Source organism: Equus przewalskii, chromosome 4 (genome assembly GCF_037783145.1).
Source record: "Equus przewalskii isolate Varuska chromosome 4, EquPr2, whole genome shotgun sequence".
NCBI classification, from domain to species: domain Eukaryota; kingdom Metazoa; phylum Chordata; class Mammalia; order Perissodactyla; family Equidae; genus Equus; species Equus przewalskii.
Window position 1 is genome coordinate 7,470,362 of NC_091834.1, and position 16,217 is coordinate 7,486,578.

Here is a 16,217-nt window from a genome sequence, read left to right on the forward strand (position 1 = left end):
CAAATCTACAGCATGTACACCAAGAGCGAATCCTAATGTCAACTATGGCCTCTGAGTGATAATGATGTGTCTTTGTGGGTTCATCAGCTGTAACAAACATCCCACTCTGCTGGGAATGTTGATTAGGAGGAGGCTATGCATGTGTGGGAGCAGGGGATATATGAGAAACCTATCTATCTTCCTCTCAATTTTGCTGTGAATCTAAAACTGCTCTAAAAAAATCAAGTCTTTAAAAATAGATAGATGGCATTACAAACACGGAAAACCACATACAGAAATCATAGCTAAATGAACTCAGAACCACCACACAGCCCAGGAGACAGAGCCACGTCAGTCACTGCAGATGCACTCTACGTACTCCCTCCCAGGCACGACAGCCTGCAATGCATCCCCTGCCACCCTCCCACCCAACCAAGGGAAACCACTATGCCGGCTTTTGTGGTAATCACTTCCTTACTTTTATTTATGGTTTTATTACTGAATTGTATATATCTAAATGCTATAGTTTAATTTTGCCCTTTTTAAATCTATATAGGTTCCGTCACCATCTCTTCTCTTCTTTGCAATCTGTTGAATATATTAGATAATCTGTACTACACGGTTTCCCACAGACTGGGTTTTGTTGACTACATTCCCACAGTGTAGTTTAACATGTTCTTCTGTCTTCCATATTTCCTGCACATTAGCAGTTGAATGTAGGCAGCTTCATCAGATTCAGGTTTAATATTTTTGGCAAGATTATTCACTACATGGTGGTATATTTGTAACACACGTATGATTTTCTCTTTTTGTCTTGTTAGCAGCCACTGACACTCAATGTCAAAATCCATTAAAACATAGTGATTACAAAATGGTGATACTTCAATTCTATCATTTTGCCTTTATTTGCTAGCACATAAAATTTCTCTATAAAAAGAAACTTTACCTCATCTACTATTTATTTACCCAGTGGTACTGTTCATTCAGAAGAATGAGAATAAATACTTGATTCTTTCCCTTGGTTTATCAGTTTTCAAAATGAAGGACTGCTTTCCTAATAGCCACCAAAGATGAACAATTAGTGAGTTTTGTTCTGGTTTTGCTATTGTTATGAACACACATTTAAACATAATTAAGGATGCCAATCCGTTGTAGCTCTTATCCTTGCAGATGCTCACACTGTCCCATTTTCGGCCAGTGGGAGCTTCTGAGGGTGATCAACTCTACTGATTTGCCTGAGATTGAGGGTTCCTGAGACAGAAGGGTATTTCAGTGCTAAAACTGGGATAGTTGGTCATCCCAGAGCCTCTTCAAGTTGGCTCCTGAATCTTTTATCATGACTCTAGTTAGCAGTTGTTGATAGCTTCCTTGGTATATGGTATAAAAATATTCCAAGATTATTTTACATATTTCATGCTCCAGACCTGGAATCAAAGATTTATCAAAGGCACCCTGGTTTCTTTCAGAAGCCAACAGCATTTCAACACCACATTCTGGGAACTGGGTTTGCTCATTTCTGGGACTTTTCAGTAGACATAGCTAGGAAATGTCAGAATTAAAATATCACATAAATATTCATTTGCTTTATTCCACAATACACATAAAACATTCTCAGATTAACATTATACATATACATATGTACAAAAATATATACATATATAATATACACACCGTTTTAAGATAAAATTAAAATATCTCATGAGTTCATACTGATGCTTCCAATTAAAAATCAGGAGCACACGGTGTTTACTTAATTTCTAACTTACATCTGTATACTATTTCTTCCACACAGAGACTCCTGGCTCTCAGACATAAGAGATAACAGAATTAGAATAATTTAAAATAATTTATTTGCTTTGCTGCTCAATACACAGAAGACATCTGAATACAAAACCAACACCACAAAAATATGATTGCTGTAGATAGTTTAAAAGACTTGTTTTGCATACGCTCTCCCCACATTTTTTACGGTTGAATTTTATTTCTTTGTCAAAACATACAGCCATTACATACTATATTCTCATTTAGATCCCTCATCTAATCCTAAGTTTATGGCTCATCTCTAGTCTTTACTTTGATGTTTCTCTAGTCATTTTGGTTGTCTCAAGTACACGGCCGATCAGACTGCCACATATGGTACTCTCTTTACTTGAAAATCAGTTTGGCTGGTGTATCAATTATCTATTGCTGTACAAGAACCCAGCCCAAAACTTAGTGGTTTAAAATGATTTGCTATTTCTCACAATTCTGTGGGTCAGGAATTTTGGCAAGGTTCAACTGCTCCACGTGGTATCACCTGGGATTACTGACTCTGCTGGGCTTACGTAACAATGGGGCTGGTCTGGACGGCACAAGAAGGCTTCGCTCACGTGTCTGCTGCCTCAGCGCTTCTCTCCCTGTCACGTCCACGTGGCTAGCCTGGGCCTCCTCACAGCACGGTAGTCTCAGGGTGACTGGACTTCTTACACAGACAGAGGCTTTCCCTTGAAGGCTGGGCCCACAACTAGCCCGGCATCACGTCCACCAGCAGGGCTTCTGTGGTTTTGCTACCCAATTGCTCTGTAGTTTTTACAGTGTTCGAGGACACCGGCATTTTAAGCTGCTGTTATCCCTCCTCTTCCTTCCTTCCTGGTACATGCACTTCTTAGATGGAGAATTATAAAGCCAATAAAAATACATCACCATTCCATACAACAATGTAGATAAAATTATTTCATATCCTATCAACTGAAAACTAAAAAGGAACTTACAAAAGTATACAATGAAAACTCTATACATAAAAAACAGAGACGTATTAAAAAAGAGAAAAGGCTTTATGGATGATTTCCTCCTTCTTTATTCCATTATTTTCTCAAACCTTCTGACTTCTATAACTACAAAGTTAAAAAAAATTTTAAAACCTTGCATTGAGAAACTAATATATATGCATGTCTTTAAAAATTAAAATGTAAAACAATTAAAAAGTTTAAAAAATAAGTCAAAAAGATAAAAAATTTGTATGTTAGGTATGTGAATTATATCTCAATAAAGCTGTTATATTTTTTAAAACCTCTCTGATTAAAAGTATTAAAAACTAGTAAGATTTGAAAGTTAAAAAACTCACTTTCTTATATAATTTTGAAGTTAAAAAATTTTAAGTATTCTATGTAAGAGATAATAAGCTCTTCAAAATTTCTTTCTGAAAAACTCTGAGGCAGTTCATAAGCAAACAATGTTACTAAAATGAGCTAAGATAGAGATGATTCTTGCGGTGATAATTAAATTCAACTCATGCTTTCATGTATATAGATGAAGTCAGAAGATTCTACTTGGAGAAAGAAAAGGCTTTCTGAAAAGGGAGTGAAACGGGGATAAAAAGCAAAAAGAATTAAGCGTAAAAGTACTTTCTTCTAAGTGAGGGTACAATCAAAGGGATTTTCGTTCAACACAAAAACAACTTTGTAGCTCTTTCTTTCTTGCTTTCTTATACCACATGCATTTAAATGAATTAGGGGCTCAAAGAATGAAAAGATTAAACAGGAACATTAAAACTTCCTCAATGTTTAAAATGGAAATGGCTAGGCAAAGTGAACAGGATAAAAATGGTTAAAATATAAATAAGCTGCCAAAGAGCACTTAGACTTCAAAACGGTTTGAAAGGCAACGAAGCTCTAAGGTGAACTTCTTTCCTAAGATAAGACTACATAGGAATCGATCCAGGAAAAATTAACCACTGGAAATACAGATACCAAAATGTACCCGGGCATATTTCTTTTACTTTCCTCTCCCTTCCCCTCTTTCTTCCTTTTACTTGGCCAAAGTTACTCAACTTAGCTGTCCCTATACCGTAATATTTTTTACAATAAGAGTGTAGAAAATTAGGGCTAATATTTAATAACAATAATAAAAATAAAAGGTGTTTTATCTTAAACACAAACAATCCCAACTTCCCATGTTTGTGTGAGCATAAAAAATAAAAATATTCATAAAAGACACTATCACAGCTTCACAGAATCATAGCATTCTAGAGCTGGAAGAGAAAAGATCCAGCCTAAACTTTCATATAAAAAAATGTTACACCACAACACAAATGGTAACTATGTGAGGTGAAGGATGTGTTAACTAACCTTACTGTGGTAACCATTTCACAATATATACATGTATCAAATCATCACGTTATACTCCTTAAACTTACACAATGTTATATGCCAATTATATCTCAATAAAGCTGGAAAAAAAAGATACTAAAGCCTGTCCATTATCATGCAGTTAGAGGGACGAAGAACAGCAGTCAGGCCTCACAGCCCAGACCAGTGCTCTTCATCCGCACTTTATGAACTTGGATTGTTTTTTTAATTTTTTTACCCACATCAAGTTTCTGAAAAACAGGAACTATATTTTCTCTTTTACATGTTACACAGAATCAAAACCAAGAAACACTAAATTTAGAGAAAGCAATCCTGTTTCACAGACTTAATGCTGCTGCATACTGGCCACCTGAACTTCAGCAACTAGCTTTCAGATCCTCAGTCTCTCACTCATAAAATGATGATACATAATTTCTAAACACAGTTATTAGAAAAACTGAATGATTTAGAATAGTTGAAATTTTTCATATATTATACAGTCCTGCATAAATATTAATTTGTTTTTATCACTAATACCTAGGGAGGTGGCAAATATAAATAAGATTCTTACAACTCACTGTCAAAAGATCATATTGAAGAAAGGGGAAAAAAGGAAATGCATGATTCTGACATATTTAAGAGCTGGAGTTGAAAGCAAAGAAGTGAACTAAAATTAAATTTTTATTTTAACAAATTAAATTTTAATTCATTGCCTAAAATTAAACAATAACCTATAATAAAAACAACTTTGTATAATGCACATGAAGACTAACAGTCCTGGATAGTCCCACTAATAAAAACATTCCTATGTCTTCATATACAAAAATATTTTAAAGTTTACTAAACTCAAAGATAACTTCCATCTATGTCCAAAATACCAGAATATTTTATAAAATTTCATTTTTTTAGGGGCAAGTTTGTAAACACATAAGCATAATCACTTTCCTTAGTTAACAATACCATCCTTGCATTAGTGTATTCTTTCACAAGAAAAAGAATTCCAGTAAACTTAACGTCATGATTTTGAGTAAGCAAAATGTGAGTTATCCTAAAAAGCAATATTTAAATCCCAACTTAACTAAGGGGAATACTGCTTTACTGTCTATTTTAACATAAAAGTAAAGCATTAGTTCCCTGGAGAGCACTTTCACGATGCTCTGAGCACTTGAAGCACCTCCACTCCTTCCTTGAGAAAGGCGCTGGGGCAGGTCTTTCCAGGTTCACCATATTTCAGGTCATATGACCTTGTGACCTTGTGACCTTAGCCATAACTGATTAGATCAAGGAAACAAAGCTAGCTCCAAGGAAGACATAAAAAGCATGTCACCAGTGGCCTACAACAGTGGCCTACAACATCATCTTGCACAAGAATCACCCAAAATTGTTACTGACAGTCCCTGTTCTCTTTGGAGAAGTGGGTGTGCAGGAAAGGGCAGAAGTTGAGGTGGCAATAAGCAGAAGCCTTGAGACAAAAGAAGCAAGAGCAAAAAGAAACAATGAGCAAGTGAAAAGAAGAATGAGGGTTAAGCCACAGTGGCAACAAGAAAAAGTAGCAGAGAGAGATGCAAAGATTAGGACTAAGTTATAGGAAAGGATGATTGTTAAGGTGCTGTTGCAGGCAGAGCAATGTTCCACTGTTTCACGATACTTCTTTGGCTGTTAAGAAAGGTCTCTGTTCATCCTCACCGCCCCACATAGTCTTAAGTGGCTATCCTTGAAATAACCTGAAAGTACCTCTTCTCCATCTGAAAAAGACTAAGACATCCAAACTCTTCTCACATGCTATATTTCTCAAATTGTTATGGCATACATGTACAAGTACAGTAAAAAAAATTTTTAGTACCATGTATGTTTTGTTTAGTCACCATATGCTACAAATTTAGAAAAAAATATTACAACTGGGGCACAGATCAGGGAACTAATCATTTTATTCATTTCCTAAACATTCAATAAGTTTAAGTGATGGGTACAGAACACTATGCAAAGGCTACAGACTCAAATATTACTTTATTATTATCATAGCCCACAAGGAGCTCAGTCTCATAGGAGAGTATGAAGAAGGGAAAAGCTATGTAGAAAGTACTATAATGGAAGAATGTATGGGATATTAAAGGAACCAAAAGATGAAAAAGAAATACTCTGCTTTGCCAGAAGGAAGGGCAGGAGAGGACTTCACAAAAGAGTTGACACATCAGCTAGAATCCTCTGAGTGACAAGAATATTCTGAGTTAGAGAAGAAAGAAAATATGCATGGGAATGAATGTGAGAATTTCTAGTACATGCAGAAATAGTAAATAGTTCAATGTGATTAATACCCAGAATAAATTCTTTTAGAATGATAGACATAAAGTTGATAATGGTGAGCAGAGGTCACATCATGAAGGGGCTTATATGCCATATTAAGGACTTGAGACTTCATTCTATCTCTTGTTAAGGAACTACTGAGTAACTTTATCAGGAGTATAAATAATCTGATGTTTGTTCCCTAAATAAGATTAGACATGTGAATTTCCTAGTTTAAATAATGGTAGACTAGGTTGTTAGCTTACCATTGAAAACAACTAAAAAGCTGTATAAAATGTAAAAATATCTCAAAAGCATCACAGAAATGATAGTACAAACAGGAATACCAAGCCAAAGTGCAACAAAAGAGAACCCAGAGAGAAAGGCAGCAAATCCACTTGTAATTCAAGAACACTTGCTAACCCTGGAAAACAAGAACCTACACTTTGATAGATTCTGAAGCAAAGTGGAGGAGAAGAGTTAAAAGGTGAGTAAATTTAATTTAATGTTCTTGGACTGGTAGTGATTTCTGATGTCACAGAGAAGCAAAACAAATCCTCTCTGAAGGACTCAAATATCCTAAAAAAGAATTTTTTGAATAAAATGTCCAGCACACAGCAAAAGATAACCAGGCACCTAAGGAAATAGGACTCCAGTAACAGAACCAGCAAACACCACAAAGAGAAACATGCCCACGAAGATTACACCTATGTACCTACCAGAGTCAGGCAATACAACACCTCAGAGAATATATTCAAAGAAATAAAAATCAGGGAACAAGAAATAGGACAGGTTATATAGCATTTTAGGAAGTAGAACTTCTAAAAATAAAACACACAATAACCAAAATTTAGCAAGATAATAATAAATAGACTAGTTTAACCTTAGGCTATAAGCAACTGAAGAAAGAATTAAGGAAATGGAAAACCAATCAGAAAAAAACTCCAAAGAACAGCATGGAAAGACAAAAACATGTAAAATAAGGAAAAGAGGATAAATGCCTTAGATGGTAAGGAGACACAGTTGAGTATACACTTCATCAGAATCTAAAGACAAAGAAGAGAGAGAATGATGCATATTTGAAGAAATAACGGGTTAGAAATGATGAAAGAGATAAACGCACAGATGGAAGAAAAAAAACAAATTGCACGTGAGATGAATAAAAAGAAACCACATTCTGAAACTGAAGGGAATCAAAAAGAAGAGACAATCCTAAAAGAAGTCAGAGGAAAACTACTGATTACCTTCAAAAGACCAGGTCAAAATGACACCTTCTCAACAACTAAATTGGAACCCAGAACACAATGGAGTAACATCTTCCAAGTACAGAAAGTAATAAAGAATAAAAGAAGGAAGGAAGGAAGGCATGTGTCTAGAACATTCCACTGTATTCAGAAAACAAAGATACTTTCAAGAATGGAGAGGCTCACTGAAAAAACAAAGGAGCCAGTTTGAAAGGAATCCAACTGATCAAATTCTGATAGTTTGAGCATCAATAGCAGTATAGTAATTAAAGTTAATTGGAAGAAGCTGAATCTGTGAAACACCATGAGCTCAACTAATACTCAAAAGAAAAAAGATTAATCTGAAGTACACAAAAGATAGTTATAAGAAGATAAGCAGGATAATTTTTCACTGATTTAGTAAGTGTTAATACAGATATAATATTTCTGAGAGGAATAAGAAATATTTCATTTCTTCTGAGTTCATACTGGTTTATCAAACATAAAGAAAAAAGCTTAAGCATAGAAAAATGAACAAAAATTATGTTGAACCAAATAATTACAGAAAAAGTAGTAGCACCTCAAAACAGAAAGGCCTGATTGATTCACTGGTTATACATAACAATAGGAAAAACTGGGAGTCCGGTGCCAATCAGCACTACTCTCTAATGGTCTCATATAATAACCAAGAGAGAGAGGAGTCCACTGGTAGTCATACACAATATACAACTAAAGAGAGTCCAATCAGGGCAGGCCCGGTGGCATGGTGGTTAGTTCATGAGCTCCATTTTGGTGGCCCAGGGTTCATGGGTTTGGATCCCAGGTGCAGACCTACACACGACTCATTAACCATGCTGTGGTGGCATCCCACATACAAAATAGAGGAAGACTGGCAAAGATGTTGGCTCAGTGACTATCTTCCTCAAGCAAAAGGAGGGAGATTGGCAATAGGTGTTAGCTCAGGACCAATCTTCCTCACCAAAAAAAAGAGAGATTCCAACACTGCATTCAAAACTGATTAGTTAGATGAATGTTCCAAAGAAAACAGATCTTCTTCAGTGTACAGGAGTTAGCAACTAGCAGGCCAAAACCAACCTACCATCTACTTTTGTAAACAAAAATGTATTGAGACAAGGCCAAATACTACAACATAGTTGAATAGCTGCAACAGATATATATAGCCCACAAAGCCTAAAATATTTACTGTACAGCCCCTTACAAAAAAAGTTTGCCAGTACTGGCAGTAAGTCATACTATGTCTACTCACAATAGGAAGAGAACATTTAATTTTTAAAAGCCCTTATAATTTCCTCTATAGAGTCAATTTTCAAAACTCAATTGTATTTCTTTAAAATAGCAATAAACAGAAAAACAGAATTTAAAAATGAAAACATTTAGTGTAGTAACAAAACAAAATATTTAAAGACAAATTTAACAAAACTGAAAACAAAATATTGCTGAAATTAAAGACCTTCTAAATAAATGTAGATCTACCACAATCATGAACTGGAAGATTCAATATTGTTAAGATGTCAATTCTCCCCAAACTGACCTACAGATGCAATACATTTCCAGTCAAAATCCTAACTAGCCTTGTAGTAGAAATTGGCAAGCTGATTCTAAAATTTATATGGAACTGCAAAGTAAAATAGTATCCTTTTTCAAGACCATTTGGCTAAAAGAAGACTTACTACAAACCTGCGGTAATCAAGACAGGGTACTATTAATATAACAGCAGGAAACTAGATCAATTGAAGAGAGTGGAGTCCAGAAACAGACCAACACATAAACAGTCAATTAAATTTTCTGAAGGCAAAAAAATTCAATGGGGAAAGAAAAGTTTTTTCAAGAAATGATGCTAGCAATCCATAAAAGAAACTCTGATAATTTGGACTGCATCAAAATTTTAAAATTTGTGTGTTGCAAAAGAAACCGTTTAAAAATGAAAAGTCAGAGGTGAGGATCCAAGACAGCAGCATAGGAAGACCCTGAACTCACCTCCTCACACCAACATACCAAATATACCCCTATGTATAGAGCAATTCCTTCTGAAGAAGAACTGAGGGCTGATTTAATAGCTTCTGCACAAGAAATGACATACAGACCACAAAGAGACAAGTAGAAGAAATGGAGACACGGTACCCACAGGAACCCCACTGATAATGCAGGGACCCACAGCAGGGAGGAACATCACTGAGGGGCTGCACGCAGGCCTGCCTGCCCTGGAACCCAGCAAAATACAGCAGTTTAAAGGGCAACTAGACTATACAGAAAGGAAACCCCTTTACTAACCCTAGAGCATCTGCCAAACAGGCAGGGAACTGCTGGAACTCTCTCCAAGGTGGGAGGCACCAGCAAGAACCATTTTTTGTGTTTCCCCTCCACTCTGATAGTGTGGGTGGGAGCACAGTCCAGACTGTCTAGCCAACCTGCTAAGTCCACCCCAGCACACCCCAGACCCGTCTAACACCACTCCAGCCATCCCCCTAAAGCAGCCCTGATACGGGGTGCTCCAGAATCCCCTATCTGTGCCCACTCCAGCCATCCCACCAAGGAGGCCTGGTGCAGCGCACCCCAGGATCCCCCAAGCTGTGCACACTCCAGCTCCAGCTGTCCTGCCAGATTGGCCCCTGCATGGAACACCCCAGAATCCTCCCACCTGTGTGCATTCCAGCTGTAGTCATCCCACCAACGCAGCCGGGAAGCAGCATGTCCTGGGACTTCCTGGGACTACAGATGCTCCAGTTCCAGCAGGCCTGGTAAAGTCACCCAGCACACAGTCTACACAGGGGATGTTCCTAGACAAGCCCACTCCTTGAAGACAAGGAGAGGTAACTGTTTCACCAAATTCATAGAAACAAACACAGAAAGTCTAACAAAATGAAGAGACAAAGGAATATGCTCCAAACGAAAAAACATGATAAAACCCCAGAAAAAAATCCTAATAAAATGGAGATAAGTAAACGAACTGATAAAGAGTTCAAAGTAATGGTCATAAAGATGCTCACCAAACTCAGGAGAAGAACAGAGGAACCCAGTGAGAACATCAACAAAGAGTTAGAAAATATAAGAAAGAATCAACCAGAGCTGAAGAATACAATAACTGAAATTAAAAATACACTAGAGGGAATCACAGTAGATTAGATGACAGAGAAGAACAGATCAGTGATCTGGAAGATTGGATTGCTCTTCTAGTGACACTAAACAAAAATTAGTGGAAATCACCCAACTAGAATAGAAAAAAGAACTTTAAAAAATGAGCATGGTTTAAGGGACCTCTGGGACAACAAACATACTAACATTCACATTATAGGTATCCAAGAAAAAGAAAGAGAAGAAAGGGCCAGAAAAGCTACTTGAAGAAATAACAGCTAAAAACTTCCTTAATTTGGAGAAGAAAACAGACAACCAGATGCAGGAAGCACAAAGAGTCCCAAACAAGACGAATCCAAAGAGATCCACACCAAGACATATTATAATTAAAATGGCAAAAGTTAAAGATAAAGAGGCAATCTTAAACGCAGCAAGAGAAGAACAAGTCACAGGCAAGGAAACCCCCATAAGACTATTAGCTTATTTTTCAGCACAAACTTTGCAGTCCAGAAGGGAGTGGCATGATATATTCAGAATGCTGAAAGGAAAAAACTTACAACCTGCAATACTCTACCCAGCAAAGATATAATTCAGAATTGAAGGAGAGATAAAGAGTTTCCCAGACAAACAAAACCTAAAGGAGTTGACCACAACTAAAATGGTCTTACAAGACATATTAAAGGGGCTTCAATAAGCAGAAAAGGCCATAACTAGAAATTAAAAAACATAGTCATGGCACCCCATAACAATGTTTCAGTCAATGACAGACCACATATGCAATGGCAGTCCCATAAATTCAGTACCATATAGCCTAGATGTATAGTAGACTACATCATCTAGGTTTGTGTAAGTACATTCTATGACATTCACACAATGAAGAAATTGCCTCATGACACATTTCTAAGAACGTATTCCTGTTGATATGCGACACAAAACTGTATATGAAAGACAAAATCTCATTTGTAAAGGCAAATATTTAGTAAGGGCAATGGATCAGCCTATTACACAGCTAGTATGAAGATTAAAAGAAAAAGTAGTAAAATCAACTATGACTACAATTAGTACTTAAGGGACACACGAAAGAAAACATGTAAAATATGATGTAAAAAACATAAAACATGGGGGGGAGTAAAAATGTAGTGCTTTTAGAATGAGTTTAAACTTAAGTGACTATCACCTTAATATAGACTGCTAGACATACACAGTTCAATAAATATGAACCTCATAATAACCACAATCCAAATACCTACACTAGATATGGTATTGAACCCGAAGTGAGTTTGCTCACCTGTCACACAGGAAGTCAATCTCTGAAACAAGGTGTAGTGAAAGAACGTAGGAATTTTTTTGCAAAGCACTGAGCAAGGGGAACAGGCAGCTAACACTGTAATCCTGAATACCCTGAAAAGCCACAAGCAAGGATTTTTATTTGGGGTTTTAGGTAAGGGGGGGGGGGACGTGGCCTTGGGGGCTGAAGTTCTAAGAGTCCTCTGCACATGTGTGACTGTCTGTTCTATGTGCTGCACATGGTGGATTTTCAGTCTTTGATGTCTAAAGATTATAATCAGTCACTTTAGCTTCTCAATGTTCCTACAACATGCTTAGTCAAGCAGGGGAGGGTCACCAAGTTCCTCTCTTATCAGAGGCTCTCCTGCTGTTATGCAAAGCAAGCTCAAAAACTTTGGTCATTTTGTTTCCCACATTAACCTTCTGGGTACAAGGCACAGTTTCACTCTAATCCAGGGAAATTTTAACTCCTTCATCCTCAGTTTCAGATACAGAAAAAATAAAAAGAAAGCAACACAAACATAACACTAAAGAAAACCATCAAACCACATGGAAAGAGATCAAGAGAAGAAGAAAGGAAGAGAAGAACTAAAAAAAAACCAGAAAACAACAAAATGGCAATAAGTACATACCTATCAATAATTACTTTAAATGTAAATGGACTAAATGCTCCAATCAAAAGATATAAGGTGGCTGAATGGATAAAAAAATACGACCCATATATATGCTGCCTACAAAAGACTCACTTCAAAACTAAAGACGCATACAGAATCAAAGTAAAAAGATGGAAAAAGACATTCCATGCAAATGGAAATGAAAAGAAAGCTGTGGTAACAATACTCATTATCAGACCAAACAGACTTTAAAACAAAGACTCTAACAAAAGACAAAGAATGACACTGCATGATAATAAAGGAGTCAATCCCAAAAGAGAATAAAACATTTATAAATATTTACGTACCCAAATATATAAAGCAACTATTCACTGACCTAAAGGGAGAAACAGGGAGCAATAAAATAATATTAGGGGACTTTAATACCCCACATACATCAATGGGTCGATCATCTAAACAGAAAATCACTAAGAACATATCAACCTTAAGTGACACCTTATACAAGACAGACTTAACAGATACATATAGAGCATTGCATCCAAAAACTGACGAATGCTTTTTGAGTGCACACAGAACATTCTGCAGGATAGATCACGTTAAGCCATGAAACAAGTCTCAAAAAATTTATGAAGATGGAAATCGTATCAAGCATCTTTTCCAACCACAATGATATGAAACTAGAAATCAATTACAAAAAGAACATTGGAAAAAGCACAAACATGTGGAGTCTATACAACATGCCACTAGACAACCAATGGGTCAATGAAGAAATCAAAGAGAAAATCAAAAAATACCTTGAGACAAATGAAAATGGAAATACAACTTTCCAAAACCCATGGGATATAGCAAAAGCTCTAAGAGGGAAGTTCATAGCAATAAATGCCTACCTCAAGAAGTAAGAATAATCTTAAATAAAAAATCTAACTTTACACCTAAAGGACTCAGAAAAAGAAGAACACAGCTCAGAGTTAGCAGAAAAACGGAAATCATTTTTTTTCCTTCTTCTTCTCCCAAAAACCCCCAGTACACAGTTGTATATTCTAGTCGTAGGTTCTTCTAGTTCTATTATGTCAGACGCTGCCTCACCATGGCCTGATGAGTGGTGCTAGGTCCACACCCAGGATCCAAACTAGTGAATCCCTGGGCCCCTGAAGTGGAGCATGCAAACTTAACCACTTGACCACAGGACCAGCCCCTAAAGCTGATTCTTTAAAAAGATAAACAAAATCGGGGCTTGCCTCATGGCATAGTGGTTAACTTCATGTGCTCTGCTTCAGCAGCCTGGGGTTCACAAGTTCAGGTCCTGGGCGTGGACCTGCACACCACTCACTGGGCCATGCTGTGGTGGCATCCCACATACGAGATGGAGGAGGACTGGCACAGATGTTGGCTCAGTGACAATCTTCCTCAAGAAAAAGAGGAACATTGGCAACAGATGTTGACTCAGGGCCAATCTTCCTCACTCACCCCTGAAAAAAGAAAAAGATAAACAAAATTGGTAAACCTTTAGCCAGACTAATCAAGAAAAAAAGAGAAAGGACCCAAATAAATAAAATGAGAACTGAAACTGGAAATGTTACAACTGACACCACAGAAATACAAAGGATCGTAAGAGACTACTACAAACAATTATATACCAATAAACAGGACAAACTAGAAGAAATGGATAAATTCCTAGAAATACATATCCTTCCAAGACTGAATCATGAAGAAATAGAAAATCTTAATAGATCGATTACAAGTAATGAAATTGAATCAGTAATTTAAAAATTTCCAAAAATCTAAAGTCCAGGACCAGAGAGCTTCCCAGGTGAATTAAATGAAACATTTAAAGAAAAGTTAATACTTTTCCCTTTCAATTTATTCCAAAAAGTTGAAAAGGAAGGAACACTTCCAAACTCTGTGTATGAGGCCATCATTATCCTGATACCAAAACCAGACAAAGACACCACAAGAACAGAAAATTACAGTCTAATATCTCTGATGAACACTGATGCAAAAATCCTCAACAAAACACCAGGAAACCAAATTCAACAATACATTAAAAAGATCACACACAATGATCAAGTGGGATTTATTCCAGGGACACAGGGATGGTTCGACAACCAAAAAATCAATCAATGTGATGGAACACTAACAGAATGAAGAATAAAAATCACATGATCACCTCAATAGACGCAGAAAAAACATTTGACAAAATTCAACATCGATTTATGATAAAAATTCTTGTCAAAGTGGGTACGGAAGAAACGTACTTCAACAAAATAAAAGCCATATATGACAAACACACAGCTAACAGATTCAACAATGAAATGCTGAAAGCTTTTCCTCTAAGATCAAGAACAAGACAAGGATACCCACTCTCACCACTGTTATTCAACATAGTACTGTAAATCCAGGTCACAGCAACTAGGCAAGAAAAAGACATAAAGGGCATCCAAATCGGAAAGGAAAAAGTAAAACTGCCACTACTTGCAGACAAGACAGTATATATAGAAAACCCTAAAGACTCATCTAGAAACTGGTAGAATAAATGAATTCAGTAAAGTTGCAGGATACAAAATTAATATACAAAAATCAGTTGCGTTTCTATAAACTAATAAGCCGTCAGAAAGAGGAAATTTTAAAACAATCCCATTTGCAATGGCATCAAAAGAATAAACTACTTAGGAATAAATTTAACCAGGGAGCTGAAAGACCTGTACTCTGAAAAATATGACACTGATAAAAGAAATTGAAGTGACACAAATAAATAGATACACCATCTCACGCACTGGAAGAATATAGCTAAATTGTCCATACTACCCAAAGCAATCCACAAATTCAAAGCAATCTGCATCAAAATACCAATGGCACTTTTACAACAAAGAATCCTAAAATCTGTATGGAATCACAAAACACCCCAAATAGCCACAGCAACCTTGAGGAGGAACAAAGCTGGAGGCATCACATTCCCTGATTGCAGACTATACTACAAAGCTAGGTAATCAAAACAGCATGGGACTGGCAGAAAGCAGACACAGAGGTCAAAGAATAGAGCCCAGAAATGAACTCACACTTACGTGGTCAATTAATCTGTGACAATGGAGGCAAAAATATATAATGGGAAAAAGACAGTATCTTCAATAAATGGTGTTAGGAAAACTGGACAGCTACATGCAAAAGAATAAAACTGGACCACTATCTTACACCACACACAAAAATACAGAAAATGGATTAAAACTTGAAGGTAAGATCTGAAACCATAAAACTCCTAGAAGAAAATACAGGCAGTCAGATCTTTGACATCAGTTTTAGCAATATTTTGGGAGCCAGTCTCCTCTGGCAAGGGCAAAAGAAGCAAAAATAAACAAATAGGATTACATCAAACTAAAAAGCTAATAACAAAAATATATAAAGAACTTATACAACTTAATGTCAAAAAAATAAAACAACTAGATTAAAAACTGGGCAGAGGACTTGAATAGGCATTTTTCCAAAGAAAACATACGATGGCCAACAAATGCATGAAAAGATGCTCAACATCACTAATCTTAGGGAAATACAAATCAAAACCACAATAAGGGGCCGGCCCAGTGGCCCAGCGGTTAAGTTTGCATGCTCTGCTTTTTGGCTGCCCAGTTTGCCAGTTT

At 36.6% G+C, this 16,217-nt stretch overlaps 1 protein-coding gene across 6 annotated transcripts in view; it reads right to left on the bottom strand.

Annotated features, from left to right (window-relative positions):
- COG5 (component of oligomeric golgi complex 5) overlaps window positions 1–16,217 on the bottom strand; it is a 344,840-nt gene that overhangs the window by 306,640 nt on the left and 21,983 nt on the right. The gene's annotated exons all lie outside the window — the stretch shown is intronic.